General features: G+C 45.4%; 39 non-coding genes across 39 annotated transcripts; all 39 read left to right on the forward strand.

Moving 5' to 3' along the window:
* Window positions 1-94: 94 nt before the first annotated feature.
* Window positions 95-213, forward strand: LOC123434710. The gene has a single exon (XR_006625986.1). It is a non-coding gene; the product is annotated as a 5S ribosomal RNA (ribosomal RNA).
* A 362-nt stretch (window positions 214-575) lies between these two features.
* LOC123438022 lies at window positions 576-694 on the forward strand. The gene has a single exon (XR_006629182.1). It is a non-coding gene; the product is annotated as a 5S ribosomal RNA (ribosomal RNA).
* Window positions 695-888: 194 nt separating this feature from the next.
* Window positions 889-1,007, forward strand: LOC123432260. The gene has a single exon (XR_006623852.1). It is a non-coding gene; the product is annotated as a 5S ribosomal RNA (ribosomal RNA).
* A 182-nt stretch (window positions 1,008-1,189) lies between these two features.
* Window positions 1,190-1,308, forward strand: LOC123435923. Its single transcript, XR_006627167.1, has one exon. It is a non-coding gene; the product is annotated as a 5S ribosomal RNA (ribosomal RNA).
* A 200-nt stretch (window positions 1,309-1,508) lies between these two features.
* LOC123433298 lies at window positions 1,509-1,627 on the forward strand. Its single transcript, XR_006624828.1, has one exon. It is a non-coding gene; the product is annotated as a 5S ribosomal RNA (ribosomal RNA).
* A 197-nt stretch (window positions 1,628-1,824) lies between these two features.
* Window positions 1,825-1,943, forward strand: LOC123435997. Its single transcript, XR_006627237.1, has one exon. It is a non-coding gene; the product is annotated as a 5S ribosomal RNA (ribosomal RNA).
* A 188-nt stretch (window positions 1,944-2,131) lies between these two features.
* On the forward strand, window positions 2,132-2,250 carry LOC123434722. The gene has a single exon (XR_006625998.1). It is a non-coding gene; the product is annotated as a 5S ribosomal RNA (ribosomal RNA).
* Window positions 2,251-2,543: 293 nt separating this feature from the next.
* LOC123438023 lies at window positions 2,544-2,662 on the forward strand. The gene has a single exon (XR_006629183.1). It is a non-coding gene; the product is annotated as a 5S ribosomal RNA (ribosomal RNA).
* A 251-nt stretch (window positions 2,663-2,913) lies between these two features.
* On the forward strand, window positions 2,914-3,031 carry LOC123432679. Its single transcript, XR_006624251.1, has one exon. It is a non-coding gene; the product is annotated as a 5S ribosomal RNA (ribosomal RNA).
* A 194-nt stretch (window positions 3,032-3,225) lies between these two features.
* On the forward strand, window positions 3,226-3,344 carry LOC123436319. Its single transcript, XR_006627549.1, has one exon. It is a non-coding gene; the product is annotated as a 5S ribosomal RNA (ribosomal RNA).
* A 191-nt stretch (window positions 3,345-3,535) lies between these two features.
* Window positions 3,536-3,654, forward strand: LOC123432261. Its single transcript, XR_006623853.1, has one exon. It is a non-coding gene; the product is annotated as a 5S ribosomal RNA (ribosomal RNA).
* Window positions 3,655-3,851: 197 nt separating this feature from the next.
* On the forward strand, window positions 3,852-3,970 carry LOC123431774. Its single transcript, XR_006623360.1, has one exon. It is a non-coding gene; the product is annotated as a 5S ribosomal RNA (ribosomal RNA).
* A 179-nt stretch (window positions 3,971-4,149) lies between these two features.
* On the forward strand, window positions 4,150-4,268 carry LOC123436727. Its single transcript, XR_006627940.1, has one exon. It is a non-coding gene; the product is annotated as a 5S ribosomal RNA (ribosomal RNA).
* Window positions 4,269-4,456: 188 nt separating this feature from the next.
* LOC123435689 lies at window positions 4,457-4,575 on the forward strand. The gene has a single exon (XR_006626941.1). It is a non-coding gene; the product is annotated as a 5S ribosomal RNA (ribosomal RNA).
* Window positions 4,576-4,766: 191 nt separating this feature from the next.
* On the forward strand, window positions 4,767-4,885 carry LOC123433300. The gene has a single exon (XR_006624829.1). It is a non-coding gene; the product is annotated as a 5S ribosomal RNA (ribosomal RNA).
* Window positions 4,886-5,091: 206 nt separating this feature from the next.
* LOC123432262 lies at window positions 5,092-5,210 on the forward strand. The gene has a single exon (XR_006623854.1). It is a non-coding gene; the product is annotated as a 5S ribosomal RNA (ribosomal RNA).
* A 197-nt stretch (window positions 5,211-5,407) lies between these two features.
* LOC123435434 lies at window positions 5,408-5,526 on the forward strand. Its single transcript, XR_006626685.1, has one exon. It is a non-coding gene; the product is annotated as a 5S ribosomal RNA (ribosomal RNA).
* A 206-nt stretch (window positions 5,527-5,732) lies between these two features.
* On the forward strand, window positions 5,733-5,851 carry LOC123437817. Its single transcript, XR_006628985.1, has one exon. It is a non-coding gene; the product is annotated as a 5S ribosomal RNA (ribosomal RNA).
* A 182-nt stretch (window positions 5,852-6,033) lies between these two features.
* On the forward strand, window positions 6,034-6,152 carry LOC123436728. The gene has a single exon (XR_006627941.1). It is a non-coding gene; the product is annotated as a 5S ribosomal RNA (ribosomal RNA).
* Window positions 6,153-6,340: 188 nt separating this feature from the next.
* Window positions 6,341-6,459, forward strand: LOC123435690. Its single transcript, XR_006626942.1, has one exon. It is a non-coding gene; the product is annotated as a 5S ribosomal RNA (ribosomal RNA).
* Window positions 6,460-6,650: 191 nt separating this feature from the next.
* Window positions 6,651-6,769, forward strand: LOC123433302. Its single transcript, XR_006624831.1, has one exon. It is a non-coding gene; the product is annotated as a 5S ribosomal RNA (ribosomal RNA).
* A 179-nt stretch (window positions 6,770-6,948) lies between these two features.
* LOC123433391 lies at window positions 6,949-7,063 on the forward strand. The gene has a single exon (XR_006624897.1). It is a non-coding gene; the product is annotated as a 5S ribosomal RNA (ribosomal RNA).
* Window positions 7,064-7,254: 191 nt separating this feature from the next.
* Window positions 7,255-7,373, forward strand: LOC123433303. Its single transcript, XR_006624832.1, has one exon. It is a non-coding gene; the product is annotated as a 5S ribosomal RNA (ribosomal RNA).
* Window positions 7,374-7,585: 212 nt separating this feature from the next.
* LOC123432264 lies at window positions 7,586-7,704 on the forward strand. Its single transcript, XR_006623856.1, has one exon. It is a non-coding gene; the product is annotated as a 5S ribosomal RNA (ribosomal RNA).
* Window positions 7,705-7,901: 197 nt separating this feature from the next.
* LOC123434734 lies at window positions 7,902-8,020 on the forward strand. Its single transcript, XR_006626009.1, has one exon. It is a non-coding gene; the product is annotated as a 5S ribosomal RNA (ribosomal RNA).
* A 209-nt stretch (window positions 8,021-8,229) lies between these two features.
* Window positions 8,230-8,348, forward strand: LOC123437819. The gene has a single exon (XR_006628986.1). It is a non-coding gene; the product is annotated as a 5S ribosomal RNA (ribosomal RNA).
* Window positions 8,349-8,530: 182 nt separating this feature from the next.
* Window positions 8,531-8,649, forward strand: LOC123436729. Its single transcript, XR_006627942.1, has one exon. It is a non-coding gene; the product is annotated as a 5S ribosomal RNA (ribosomal RNA).
* A 197-nt stretch (window positions 8,650-8,846) lies between these two features.
* Window positions 8,847-8,965, forward strand: LOC123434746. Its single transcript, XR_006626021.1, has one exon. It is a non-coding gene; the product is annotated as a 5S ribosomal RNA (ribosomal RNA).
* A 320-nt stretch (window positions 8,966-9,285) lies between these two features.
* On the forward strand, window positions 9,286-9,404 carry LOC123432179. The gene has a single exon (XR_006623776.1). It is a non-coding gene; the product is annotated as a 5S ribosomal RNA (ribosomal RNA).
* A 206-nt stretch (window positions 9,405-9,610) lies between these two features.
* Window positions 9,611-9,729, forward strand: LOC123432271. The gene has a single exon (XR_006623862.1). It is a non-coding gene; the product is annotated as a 5S ribosomal RNA (ribosomal RNA).
* A 182-nt stretch (window positions 9,730-9,911) lies between these two features.
* Window positions 9,912-10,030, forward strand: LOC123432423. The gene has a single exon (XR_006624006.1). It is a non-coding gene; the product is annotated as a 5S ribosomal RNA (ribosomal RNA).
* Window positions 10,031-10,397: 367 nt separating this feature from the next.
* LOC123434758 lies at window positions 10,398-10,516 on the forward strand. Its single transcript, XR_006626032.1, has one exon. It is a non-coding gene; the product is annotated as a 5S ribosomal RNA (ribosomal RNA).
* Window positions 10,517-10,701: 185 nt separating this feature from the next.
* On the forward strand, window positions 10,702-10,820 carry LOC123431894. Its single transcript, XR_006623496.1, has one exon. It is a non-coding gene; the product is annotated as a 5S ribosomal RNA (ribosomal RNA).
* Window positions 10,821-11,032: 212 nt separating this feature from the next.
* On the forward strand, window positions 11,033-11,151 carry LOC123435019. The gene has a single exon (XR_006626280.1). It is a non-coding gene; the product is annotated as a 5S ribosomal RNA (ribosomal RNA).
* A 200-nt stretch (window positions 11,152-11,351) lies between these two features.
* LOC123436468 lies at window positions 11,352-11,470 on the forward strand. Its single transcript, XR_006627692.1, has one exon. It is a non-coding gene; the product is annotated as a 5S ribosomal RNA (ribosomal RNA).
* Window positions 11,471-11,664: 194 nt separating this feature from the next.
* Window positions 11,665-11,783, forward strand: LOC123432396. Its single transcript, XR_006623981.1, has one exon. It is a non-coding gene; the product is annotated as a 5S ribosomal RNA (ribosomal RNA).
* A 191-nt stretch (window positions 11,784-11,974) lies between these two features.
* LOC123436469 lies at window positions 11,975-12,093 on the forward strand. The gene has a single exon (XR_006627693.1). It is a non-coding gene; the product is annotated as a 5S ribosomal RNA (ribosomal RNA).
* A 179-nt stretch (window positions 12,094-12,272) lies between these two features.
* Window positions 12,273-12,391, forward strand: LOC123434769. Its single transcript, XR_006626043.1, has one exon. It is a non-coding gene; the product is annotated as a 5S ribosomal RNA (ribosomal RNA).
* A 203-nt stretch (window positions 12,392-12,594) lies between these two features.
* Window positions 12,595-12,713, forward strand: LOC123432832. The gene has a single exon (XR_006624403.1). It is a non-coding gene; the product is annotated as a 5S ribosomal RNA (ribosomal RNA).
* Window positions 12,714-12,729: the final 16 nt, after the last annotated feature.

Raw genomic sequence — 12,729 nt, forward strand, 5'->3', positions numbered from 1 at the left:
GTGACTTTTCCCACCGCGCTTGACACCCAACGACTAGTAGTAGTAGTAGTAGTAGTAGGGGCAAGCATAAGGAACAAATAGATAGTTGCTTGTCGGATGCGATCATACCAGCACTAAAGCACCGGATCCCATCAGAACTCCGAAGTTAAGCGTGCTTGGGCGAGAGTAGTACTAGGATGGGTGACCTCCTGGGAAGTCCTCGTGTTGCATTCCCCTTTTTAAATATATTTTTGCGCCACGTGACAAGGATGACGCGGGAACGTGATCTATATGACCTCATTTTCTTATTTTTGACGATAACTGTGTGACTTTTCCCACCGCGCTTGACACCCAACGACTAGTAGTAGTAGTAGTAGTAGTAGTAGTAGTAGTAGTAGTAGTAGTAGTAGTAGTAGTAGTAGTAGTAGTAGTAGTAGTAGTAGTAGTAGTAGTAGTAGTAGTAGTAGTAGTAGTAGTAGTAGTAGTAGTAGTAGTAGTAGTAGTAGTAGTAGTAGTAGTAGTAGTAGTAGTAGTAGTAGTAGTAGTAGTAGTAGTAGTAGGGGCAAGCATAAGGAACAAATAGATAGTTGCATGTCGGATGCGATCATACCAGCACTAAATCACCGGATCCCATCAGAACTTCGAAGTTAAGCGTGCTTGGGCGAGAGTAGTACTAGGATGGGTGACCTCCTGGGAAGTCCTCGTGTTGCATTCCCCTTTTTAAATATATTTTTGCGCCACGTGACAAGGATGACGCGGGAGCGTGATCTATATGACCTCATTTTCTTATTTTTGACGATTACTGCGTGACTTTTCCCACCGCGCTTGACACCCAACGACTAGTAGTAGTAGTAGTAGTAGTAGTAGTAGTAGGGGCAAGCATAAGGAACAAATAGATAGTTGCATGTCGGATGCGATCATACCAGCACTAAAGCACCGGATCCCATCAGAACTCTGAAGTTAAGCGTGCTTGGGCGATAGTAGTACTAGGATGGGTGACCTCCTGGGAAGTCCTTGTGTTGCATTCCCCTTTTTAAATATATTTTTGCGCCACGTGACAAGGATGACGCGGGAGCGTGATCTATATGACCTCATTTTCTTATTTTTGACGATTACTGTGTGACTTTTCCCACCGCGCTTGACACCCAACGACTAGTAGTAGTAGTAGTAGTAGGGGCAAGCATAAGGAACAAATAGATAGTTGCATGTCGGATGCGATCATACCAGCACTAAAGCACCGGATTCCATCAGAACTCCGAAGTTAAGCGTGCTTGGGCGAGAGTAGTACTAGGATGGGTGACCTCCTGGGAAGTCCTCGTGTTGCATTCCCCTTTTTAAATATATTTTTGCGCCACGTGACAAGGATGACGCGGGAGCGTGATCTATATGACCTCATTTTCTTATTTTTGACGATTACTGTGTGACTTTTCCCACCGCGCTTCACACCCAACGACTAGTAGTAGTAGTAGTAGTAGTAGTAGTAGTAGTAGTAGGGGCAAGCATAAGGAACAAATAGATAGTTGCATGTCGGATGCGATCATACAACCACTAAAGCACCGGATCCCATCAGAACTTCGAAATTAAGCGTGCTTGGGCGAGAGTAGTACTAGGATGGGTGACCTCCTGGGAAGTCCTCGTGTTGCATTCCCCTTTTTAAATATATTTTTGCGCCACGTGACAAGGATGACGCGGGAGCGTGATCTATATGACCTCATTTTCTTATTTTTGACGATTACTGTGTGACTTTTCCCACCGCGCTTGACACCCAACGACTAGTAGTAGTAGTAGTAGTAGTAGTAGTAGTAGTAGGGGCAAGCATAAGGAACAAATAGATAGTTGCATGTCGGATGCGATCATACCAGCACTAAAGCACCGGATCCCATCAGAACTCCGAAGTTAAGCGTGCTTGGGCGAGAGTAGTACTAGGATGGTTGACCTCCTGGGAAGTCCTCGTGTTGCATTCCCCTTTTTAAATATATTTTTGCGCCACGTGACAAGGATGACGCGGGACCGTGATCTATATGACCTCATTTTCTTATTTTTGACGATTACTGTGTGACTTTTCCCACCGCGCTTGACACCCAACGACTAGTAGTAGTAGTAGTAGTAGTAGTAGGGGCAAGCATAAGGAACAAATAGATAGTTGCTTGTCGGATGCGATCATACCAGCACTAAAGCACCGGATCCCATCAGAACTCCGAAGTTAAGCGTGCTTGGGCGAGAGTAGTACTAGGATGGGTGACCTCCTGGGAAGTCCTCGTGTTGCATTCCCCTTTTTAAATATATTTTTGCGCCACGTGACAAGGATGACGCGGGAACGTGATCTATATGACCTCATTTTCTTATTTTTGACAATAACTGTGTGACTTTTCCCACCGCGCTTGACACCCAACGACTAGTAGTAGTAGTAGTAGTAGTAGTAGTAGTAGTAGTAGTAGTAGTAGTAGTAGTAGTAGTAGTAGTAGTAGTAGTAGTAGTAGTAGTAGTAGTAGTAGTAGTAGTAGTAGTAGTAGTAGTAGTAGTAGTAGGGGCAAGCATAAGGAACAAATAGATAGTTGCATGTCGGATGCGATCATACCAGCACTAAATCACCGGATCCCATCAGAACTTCGAAGTTAAGCGTGCTTGGGCGAGAGTAGTACTAGGATGGGTGACCTCCTGGGAAGTCCTCGTGTTGCATTCCCCTTTTTAAATATATTTTTGCGCCACGTGACAAGGATGACGCGGGAACGTGATCTATATGACCTCATTTTCTTATTTTTGACGATTACTGTGTGACTTTTCCCACCGCGCTTGACACCCAACGACTAGTAGTAGTAGTAGTAGTAGTAGTAGTAGTAGTAGTAGTAGTAGTAGTAGTAGTAGTAGTAGTAGTAGTAGTAGTAGTAGTAGTAGTAGGGGCAAGCATAAGGAACAAATAGATAGTTGCATGTCGGATGCGATCATACCAGCACTAAATCACCGGATCCCATCAGAACTTCGAAGTTAAGCGTGCTTGGGCGAGAGTAGTACTAGGATGGGTGACCTCCTGGAAGTCCTCGTGTTGCATTCCCCTTTTTAAATATATTTTTGCGCCACGTGACAAGGATGACGCGGGAACGTGATCTATATGACCTCATTTTCTTATTTTTGACGATTACTGTGTGACTTTTCCCACCGCGCTTGACACCCAACGACTAGTAGTAGTAGTAGTAGTAGTAGTAGTAGTAGGGGCAAGCATAAGGAACAAATAGATAGTTGCATGTCGGATGCGATCATACCAGCACTAAAGCACCGGATCCCATCAGAACTCCGAAGTTAAGCGTGCTTGGGTGAGAGTAGTACTAGGATGGGTGACCTCCTGGGAAGTCCTCGTGTTGCATTCCCCTTTTTAAATATATTTTTGCGCCACGTGACAAGGATGACGCGGGAGCGTGATCTATATGACCTCATTTTCTTATTTTTGACGATTACTGTGTGACTTTTCCCACCGCGCTTGACACCCAACGACTAGTAGTAGTAGTAGTAGTAGTAGTAGTAGGGGCAAGCATAAGGAACAAATAGATAGTTGCATGACGGATGCGATCATACCAGCACTAAAGCACCGGATCCCATCAGAACTCTGAAGTTAAGCGTGCTTGGGCGATAGTAGTACTAGGATGGGTGACCTCCTGGGAAGTCCTTGTGTTGCATTCCCCTTTTTAAATATATTTTTGCGCCACGTGACAAGGATGACGCGGGAGCGTGATCTATATGACCTCATTTTCTTATTTTTGACGATTACTGTGTGACTTTTCCCACCGCGCTTGACACCCAACGACTAGTAGTAGTAGTAGTAGTAGTAGTAGTAGTAGTAGGGGCAAGCATAAGGAACAAATAGATAGTTGCATGTCGGATGCGATCATACCAGCACTAAAGCACCGGATCCCATAAGAACTACGAAGTTAAGCGTGCTTGGGCGAGAGTAGTACTAGGATGGGTGACCTCCTGGGAAGTCCTCGTGTTGCATTCCCCTTTTTAAATATATTTTTGCGCCACGTGACAAGGATGACGCGGGAGCGTGATCTATATGACCTCATTTTCTTATTTTTGACGATTACTGTGTGACTTTTCCCACCGCGCTTGACACCCAACGACTAGTAGTAGTAGTAGTAGGGGCAAGCATAAGGAACAAATAGATAGTTGCATGTCGGATGCGATCATACCAGCACTAAAGCACCGGATCCCATCAGAACTCCGAAGTTAAGCGCGCTTGGGCGAGAGTAGTACTAGGATGGGTGACCTCCTGGGAAGTCCTCGTGTTGCATTCCCCTTTTTAAATATATTTTTGCGCCACGTGACAAGGATGACGCGGGACCGTGATCTATATGACCTCATTTTCTTATTTTTGACGATTACTGTGTGACTTTTCCCACCGCGCTTGACACCCAACGACTAGTAGTAGTAGTAGTAGTAGTAGTAGGGGCAAGCATAAGGAACAAATAGATAGTTGCATGTCGGATGCGATCATACCAGCACTAAAGCACCGGATCCCATGAGAACTCCGAAGTTAAGCGTGCTTGGGCGAGAGTAGTACTAGGATGGGTGACCTCCTGGGAAGTCCTCGTGTTGCATTCCCCTTTTTAAATATATTTTTGCGCCACGTGACAAGGATGACGCGGGAGCGTGATCTATATGACCTCATTTTCTTATTTTTGACGATTACTGTGTGACTTTTCCCACCGCGCTTGACACCCAACGACTAGTAGTAGTAGTAGTAGTAGTAGTAGTAGGGGCAAGCATAAGGAACAAATAGATAGTTGCATGTCGGATGCGATCATACAACCACTAAAGCACCGGATCCCATCAGAACTTCGAAATTAAGCGTGCTTGGGCGAGAGTAGTACTAGGATGGGTGACCTCCTGGGAAGTCCTCGTGTTGCATTCCCCTTTTTAAATATATTTTTGCGCCACGTGACAAGGATGACGCGGGAGCGTGATCTATATGACCTCATTTTCTTATTTTTGACGATTACTGTGTGACTTTTCCCACCGCGCTTGACACCCAACGACTAGTAGTAGTAGTAGTAGTAGTAGTAGTAGTAGTAGTAGTAGTAGGGGCAAGCATAAGGAACAAATAGATAGTTGCATGTCGGATGCGATCATACCAGCACTAAAGCACCGGATCCCATCAGAACTCTGAAGTTAAGCGTGCTTGGGCGATAGTAGTACTAGGATGGGTGACCTCCTGGGAAGTCCTTGTGTTGCATTCCCCTTTTTAAATATATTTTTGCGCCACGTGACAAGGATGACGCGGGAGCGTGATCTATATGACCTCATTTTCTTATTTTTGACGATTACTGTGTGACTTTTCCCACCGCGCTTGACACCCAACGACTACTACTAGTAGTAGTAGTAGTAGTAGTAGTAGTAGTGGCAAGCATAAGGAACAAATAGATAGTTGCATGTCGGATGCGATCATACCAGCACTAAAGTACCGGATCCCATCAGAACTCCGAAGTTAAGCGTGCTTGGGCGAGAGTAGTACTAGGATGGGTGACCTCCTGGGAAGTCCTCGTGTTGCATTCCCCTTTTTAAATATATTTTTGCGCCACGTGACAAGGATGACGCGGGAGCGTGATCTATATGACCTCATTTTCTTATTTTTGACGATTACTGTGTGACTTTTCCCACCGCGCTTGACACCCAACGACTAGTAGTAGTAGTAGTTGTAGTAGTAGTAGTAGTAGTAGTAATAGGGGCAAGCATAAGGAACAAATAGATAGTTGTATGTCGGATGCGATCATACCAGCACTAAAGCACCGGATCCCATCAGAACTCCGAAGTTAAGCGTGCTTGGGCGATAGTAGTACTAGGATGGGTGACCTCCTGGGAAGTCCTCGTGTTGCATTCCCCTTTTTAAATATATTTTTGCGCCACGTGACAAGGATGACGCGGGAGCGTGATCTATATGACCTCATTTTCTTATTTTTGACGATTACTGTGTGACTTTTCCCACCGCGCTTGACACCCAACGACTAGTAGTAGTAGTAGTAGTAGGGGCAAGCATAAGGAACAAATAGATAGTTGCATGTCGGATGCGATCATACCAGCACTAAAGCACCGGATCCCATCAGAACTCCGAAGTTAAGCGCGCTTGGGCGAGAGTAGTACTAGGATGGGTGACCTCCTGGGAAGTCCTCGTGTTGCATTCCCCTTTTTAAATATATTTTTGCGCCACGTGACAAGGATGACGCGGGACCGTGATCTATATGACCTCATTTTCTTATTTTTGACGATTACTGTGTGACTTTTCCCACCGCGCTTGACACCCAACGACTAGTAGTAGTAGTAGTAGTAGTAGTAGGGGCAAGCATAAGGAACAAATAGATAGTTGCATGTCGGATGCGATCATACCAGCACTAAAGCACCGGATCCCATGAGAACTCCGAAGTTAAGCGTGCTTGGGCGAGAGTAGTACTAGGATGGGTGACCTCCTGGGAAGTCCTCGTGTTGCATTCCCCTTTTTAAATATATTTTTGCGCCACGTGACAAGGATGACGCGGGAGCGTGATCTATATGACCTCATTTTCTTATTTTTGACGATTACTGTGTGACTTTTCCCACCGCGCTTGACACCCAACGACTAGTAGTAGTAGTAGTAGTAGTAGTAGTAGGGGCAAGCATAAGGAACAAATAGATAGTTGCATGTCGGATGCGATCATACAACCACTAAAGCACCGGATCCCATCAGAACTTCGAAATTAAGCGTGCTTGGGCGAGAGTAGTACTAGGATGGGTGACCTCCTGGGAAGTCCTCGTGTTGCATTCCCCTTTTTAAATATATTTTTGCGCCACGTGACAAGGATGACGCGGGAGCGTGATCTATATGACCTCATTTTCTTATTTTTGACGATTACTGTGTGACTTTTCCCACCGCGCTTGACACCCAACGACTAGTAGTAGTAGTAGTAGTAGTAGTAGTAAGGAACAAATAGATAGTTGCATGTCGGATGCGATCATACCAGCACTAAAGCACCGGATCCCATGAGAACAAGTTAAGCGTGCTTGGGCGAGAGTAGTACTAGGATGGGTGACCTCCTGGGAAGTCCTCGTGTTGCATTCCCCTTTTTAAATATATTTTTGCGCCACGTGACAAGGATGACGCGGGAGCGTGATCTATATGACCTCATTTTCTTATTTTTGACGATTACTGTGTGACTTTTCCCACCGCGCTTGACACCCAACGACTAGTAGTAGTAGTAGTAGTAGTAGTAGTAGGGGCAAGCATAAGGAACAAATAGATAGTTGCATGTCGGATGCGATCATACAACCACTAAAGCACCGGATCCCATCAGAACTTCGAAATTAAGCGTGCTTGGGCGAGAGTAGTACTAGGATGGGTGACCTCCTGGGAAGTCCTCGTGTTGCATTCCCCTTTTTAAATATATTTTTGCGCCACGTGACAAGGATGACGCGGGAGCGTGATCTATATGACCTCATTTTCTTATTTTTGACGATTACTGTGTGACTTTTCCCACCGCGCTTGACACCCAACGACTAGTAGTAGTAGTAGTAGTAGTAGTAGTAGTAGTAGTAGTAGTAGTAGTAGGGGCAAGCATAAGGAACAAATAGATAGTTGCATGTCGGATGCGATCATACCAGCACTAAAGCACCGGATCCCATCAGAACTCTGAAGTTAAGCGTGCTTGGGCGATAGTAGTACTAGGATGGGTGACCTCCTGGGAAGTCCTTGTGTTGCATTCCCCTTTTTAAATATATTTTTGCGCCACGTGACAAGGATGACGCGGGAGCGTGATCTATATGACCTCATTTTCTTATTTTTGACGATTACTGTGTGACTTTTCCCACCGCGCTTGACACCCAACGACTACTACTACTAGTAGTAGTAGTAGTAGTAGTAGTAGTGGCAAGCATAAGGAACAAATAGATAGTTGCATGTCGGATGCGATCATACCAGCACTAAAGCACCGGATCCCATCAGAACTCCGAAGTTAAGCGTGCTTGGGCGAGAGTAGTACTAGGATGGGTGACCTCCTGGGAAGTCCTCGTGTTGCATTCCCCTTTTTAAATATATTTTTGCGCCACGTGACAAGGATGACGCGGGAGCGTGATCTATATGACCTCATTTTCTTATTTTTGACGATTACTGTGTGACTTTTCCCACCGCGCTTGACACCCAACGACTAGTAGTAGTAGTAGTTGTAGTAGTAGTAGTAGTAGTAGTAGTAATAGGGGCAAGCATAAGGAACAAATAGATAGTTGTATGTCGGATGCGATCATACCAGCACTAAAGCACCGGATCCCATCAGAACTCCGAAGTTAAGCGTGCTTGGGCGATAGTAGTACTAGGATGGGTGACCTCCTGGGAAGTCCTCGTGTTGCATTCCCCTTTTTAAATATATTTTTGCGCCACGTGACAAGGATGACGCGGGAGCGTGATCTATATGACCTCATTTTCTTATTTTTGACGATTACTGTGTGACTTTTCCCACCGCGCTTGACACCCAACGACTAGTAGTAGTAGTAGTAGTAGGGGCAAGCATAAGGAACAAATAGATAGTTGCATGTCGGATGCGATCATACCAGCACTAAAGCACCGGATCCCATCAGAACTCCGAAGTTAAGCGCGCTTGGGCGAGAGTAGTACTAGGATGGGTGACCTCCTGGGAAGTCCTCGTGTTGCATTCCCCTTTTTAAATATATTTTTGCGCCACGTGACAAGGATGACGCGGGACCGTGATCTATATGACCTCATTTTCTTATTTTTGACGATTACTGTGTGACTTTTCCCACCGCGCTTGACACCCAACGACTACTAGTAGTAGTAGTAGTAGTAGTAGTAGTAGTAGGGGCAAGCATAAGGAACAAATAGATAGTTGCATGTCGGATGCGATCATACCAGCACTAAAGCACCGGATCCCATCAGAACTCCGAAGTTAAGCGTGCTTGGGCGAGAGTAGTACTAGGATGGGTGACCTCCTGGGAAGTCCTCGTGTTGCATTCCCCTTTTTAAATATATTTTTGCGCCACGTGACAAGGATGACGCGGGAGCGTGATCTATATGACCTCATTTTCTTATTTTTGACGATTACTGTGTGACTTTCCCACCGCGCTTGACACCCAACGACTAGTAGTAGTAGTAGTAGTAGGGGCAAGCATAAGGAACAAATAGATAGTTGCATGTCGGATGCGATCATACCAGCACTAAAGCACCATATCCCATCAGAACTTCGAAGTTAAGCGTGCTTGGGCAAGAGTACTAGTAAGTAGTAGTAGTAGTAGTAGTAGGGGCAAGCATAAGGAACAAATAGATAGTTGCATGTCCGATGCGATCATACAAGCACTAAAGCACCGGATCCCATCAGAACTCCGAAGTTAAGCGTGCTTGGGCGAGAGTAGTACTAGGATGGGTGACCTCCTGGGAAGTCCTCGTGTTGCATTCCCCTTTTTAAATATATTTTTGCGCCACGTGACAAGGATGACGCGGGAGCGTGATCTATATGACCTCATTTTCTTATTTTTGACGATTACTGTGTGACTTTTCCCACCGCGCTTGACACCCAACGACTAGTAGTAGTAGTAGTAGTAGTAGTAGTAGTAGTAGTAGTAATAGGGGCAAGCATAAGGAACAAATAGATAGTTGCATGTCGGATGCGATCATACCAGCACTAAAGCACCGGATCCCATCAGAACTCCGAAGTTAAGCGTGCTTGGGCGATAGTAGTCCTAGGATGGGTGACCTCCTGGGAAGTCCTCGTGTTGCATTCCCCTTTTTAAATATATTTTTGCGCCACGTGACAAGGATGACGCGGGAGCGTGATCTATATGACCTCATTTTCTTATTTTTGACGATTACTGTGTGACTTTTCCCACCGCGCTTGACACCCAACGACTAGTAGTAGTAGTAGTAGTAGGGGCAAGCATAAGGAACAAATAGATAGTTGCATGTCGGATGCGATCATACCAGCACTAAAGCACCGGATCCCATCAGAACTCCGAAGTTAAGCGCGCTTGGGCGAGAGTAGGACTAGGATGGGTGACCTCCTGGGAAGTCCTCGTGTTGCATTCCCCTTTTTAAATATATTTTTGCGCCACGTGACAAGGATGACGCGGGACCGTGATCTATATGACCTCATTTTCTTATTTTTGACGATTACTGTGTGACTTTTCCCACCGCGCTTGACACCCAACGACTAGTAGTAGTAGTAGTAGTAGTAGTAGTAGTAGTAGTAGTAGTAGTAGTAGTAGTAGTAGTAGTAGTAGTAGTAGTAGTAGTAGTAGTAGTAGTAGTAGTAGTAGTAGTAGTAGTAGTAGTAGTAGTAGTAGTAGTAGTAGTAGTAGTAGTAGTAGTAGTAGTAGTAGTAGTAGTAGTAGTAGTAGTAGTAGTAGTAGTAGTAGTAGGGCAAGCATAAGGAACAAATAGATAGTTGCATGTCGGATGCGATCATACCAGCACTAAAGCACCGGATCCCATCAGAACTCCGAAGTTAAGCGTGCTTGGGCGAGAGTAGTACTAGGATGGGTGACCTCCTGGGAAGTCCTCGTGTTGCATTCCCCTTTTTAAATATATTTTTGCGCCACGTGACAAGGATGACGCGGGAGCGTGATCTATATGACCTCATTTTCTTATTTTTGACGATTACTGTGTGACTTTTCCCACCGCGCTTGACACCCAACGACTAGTAGTAGTAGTAGTAGTAGTAGGGGCAAGCATAAGGAACAAATAGATAGTTGCATGTCGGATGCGATCATACCAGCACTAAAGCACCATATCCCATCAGAACTTCGAAGTTAAGCGTGCTTGGGCGAGAGTAGTACTAGGATGGGTGACCTCCTGGGAAGTCCTCGTGTTGCATTCCCCTTTTTAAATGTATTTTTGCGCCACGTGACAAGGATGATGCGGGACCGTGATCTATATGACCTCATTTTCTTATTTTTGACGATTACTGTGTGACTTTTCCCACCGCGCTTTACACCCAACGACTAGTAGTAGTAGTAGTAGTAGTAGTAGTAGTAGTAGTGGTAGTAGTAGTAGGGGCAAGCATAAGGAACAAATAGATAGTTGCATGTCGGATGCGATCATACCAGCACTAAAGCACCGGATCCCATCAGAACTCCGAAGCTAAGCGTGCTTGGGCGAGAGTAGTACTAGGATGGGTGACCTCCTGGGAAGTCCTCGTGTTGCATTCCCCTTTTTAAATATATTTTTGCGCCACGTGACAAGGATGACGCGGGACCGTGATCTATATGACCTCATTTTCTTATTTTTGACGATTACTGTGTGACTTTTCCCACCGCGCTTGACACCCAACGACTAGTAGTAGTAGTAGTAGTAGTAGTAGTAGTAGTAGTAGGGGCAAGCATAAGGAACAAATAGATAGTTGCATGTCGGATGCGATCATACCAGCACTAAAGCACCGGATCCCATCAGAACTTCGAAGTTAAGCGTGCTTGGGCGAGAGTAGTACTAGGATGGGTGACCTCCTGGGAAGTCCTCGTGTTGCATTCCCCTTTTTAAATATATTTTTGCGCCACGTGACAAGGATGACGCGGGAGCGTGATCTATATGACCTCATTTTCTTATTTTTGACGATTACTGTGTGACTTTTCCCACCGCGCTTGACACCCAACGACTAGTAGTAGTAGTAGTAGTAGTAGTAGTAGTAGGGGCAAGCATAAGGAACAAATAGATAGTTGCATGTCGGATGCGATCATACCAGCACTAAAGCACCGGATCCCATCAGAACTCCGAAGTTAAGCGTGCTTGGGCGAGAGTAGTACTAGGATGGGTGACCTCCTGGAAAGTCCTCCTGTTGCATTCCCCTTTTTAAATATATTTTTGCGCCACGTGACAAGGATGACGCGGGAGCGTGATCTATATGACCTCATTTTCTTATTTTTGACGATTACTGTGTGACTTTTCCCACCGCGCTTGACACCCAACGACTAGTAGTAGTAGTAGTAGTAGTAGTAGTAGGGGCAAGCATAAGGAAAAAATAGATAGTTGCATGTTGGATGCGATCATACCAGCACTAAAGCACCGGATCCCATCAGAACTTCGAAGTTAAGCGTGCTTGGGCGAGAGTAGTACTAGGATGGGTGACCTCCTGGGAAGTCCTCGTGTTGCATTCCCCTTTTTAAATATGTTTTTGCGCCACGTGACAAGGATGCCGCGGGAGCGTGATCTATATGACCTCATTTTCTTATTTTTGACGATTACTGTGTGACTTTTCCCACCGCGCTTGACACCCAACGACTAGTAGTAGTAGTAGTAGGGGCAAGCATAAGGAACAAATAGATAGTTGCATGTCGGATGCGATCATACCAGCACTAAAGCACCGGATCCCATCAGAACTCCGAAGTTAAGCGTGCTTGGGCGAGAGTAGTACTAGGATGGGTGACCTCCTGGGAAGTCCTCGTGTTGCATTCCCCTTTTTAAATATATTTTTGCGCCACGTGACAAGGATGACGCGGGAGCGTGATCTATATGACCTCATTTTCTTATTTTTGACGATTACTGTGTGACTTTTCCCACCGCGCTTGACACCCAACGACTAGTAGTAGTAGTAGTAATAGTAGTAGTAGTAGTAGTAGTAGGGGCAAGCATAAGGAACAAATAGATAGTTGCATGTCGGATGCGATCATACGAGCACTAAAGCACCGGATCCCATCAGAACTTCGAAATTAAGCGTGCTTGGGCGAGAGTAGTACTAGGATGGGTGACCTCCTGGGAAGTCCTCGTGTTGCATTCCCCTTTTTAAATATATT

This window comes from Hordeum vulgare, chromosome 2H (assembly GCF_904849725.1).
Source record: "Hordeum vulgare subsp. vulgare chromosome 2H, MorexV3_pseudomolecules_assembly, whole genome shotgun sequence".
In the NCBI taxonomy this organism is placed as follows: domain Eukaryota; kingdom Viridiplantae; phylum Streptophyta; class Magnoliopsida; order Poales; family Poaceae; genus Hordeum; species Hordeum vulgare.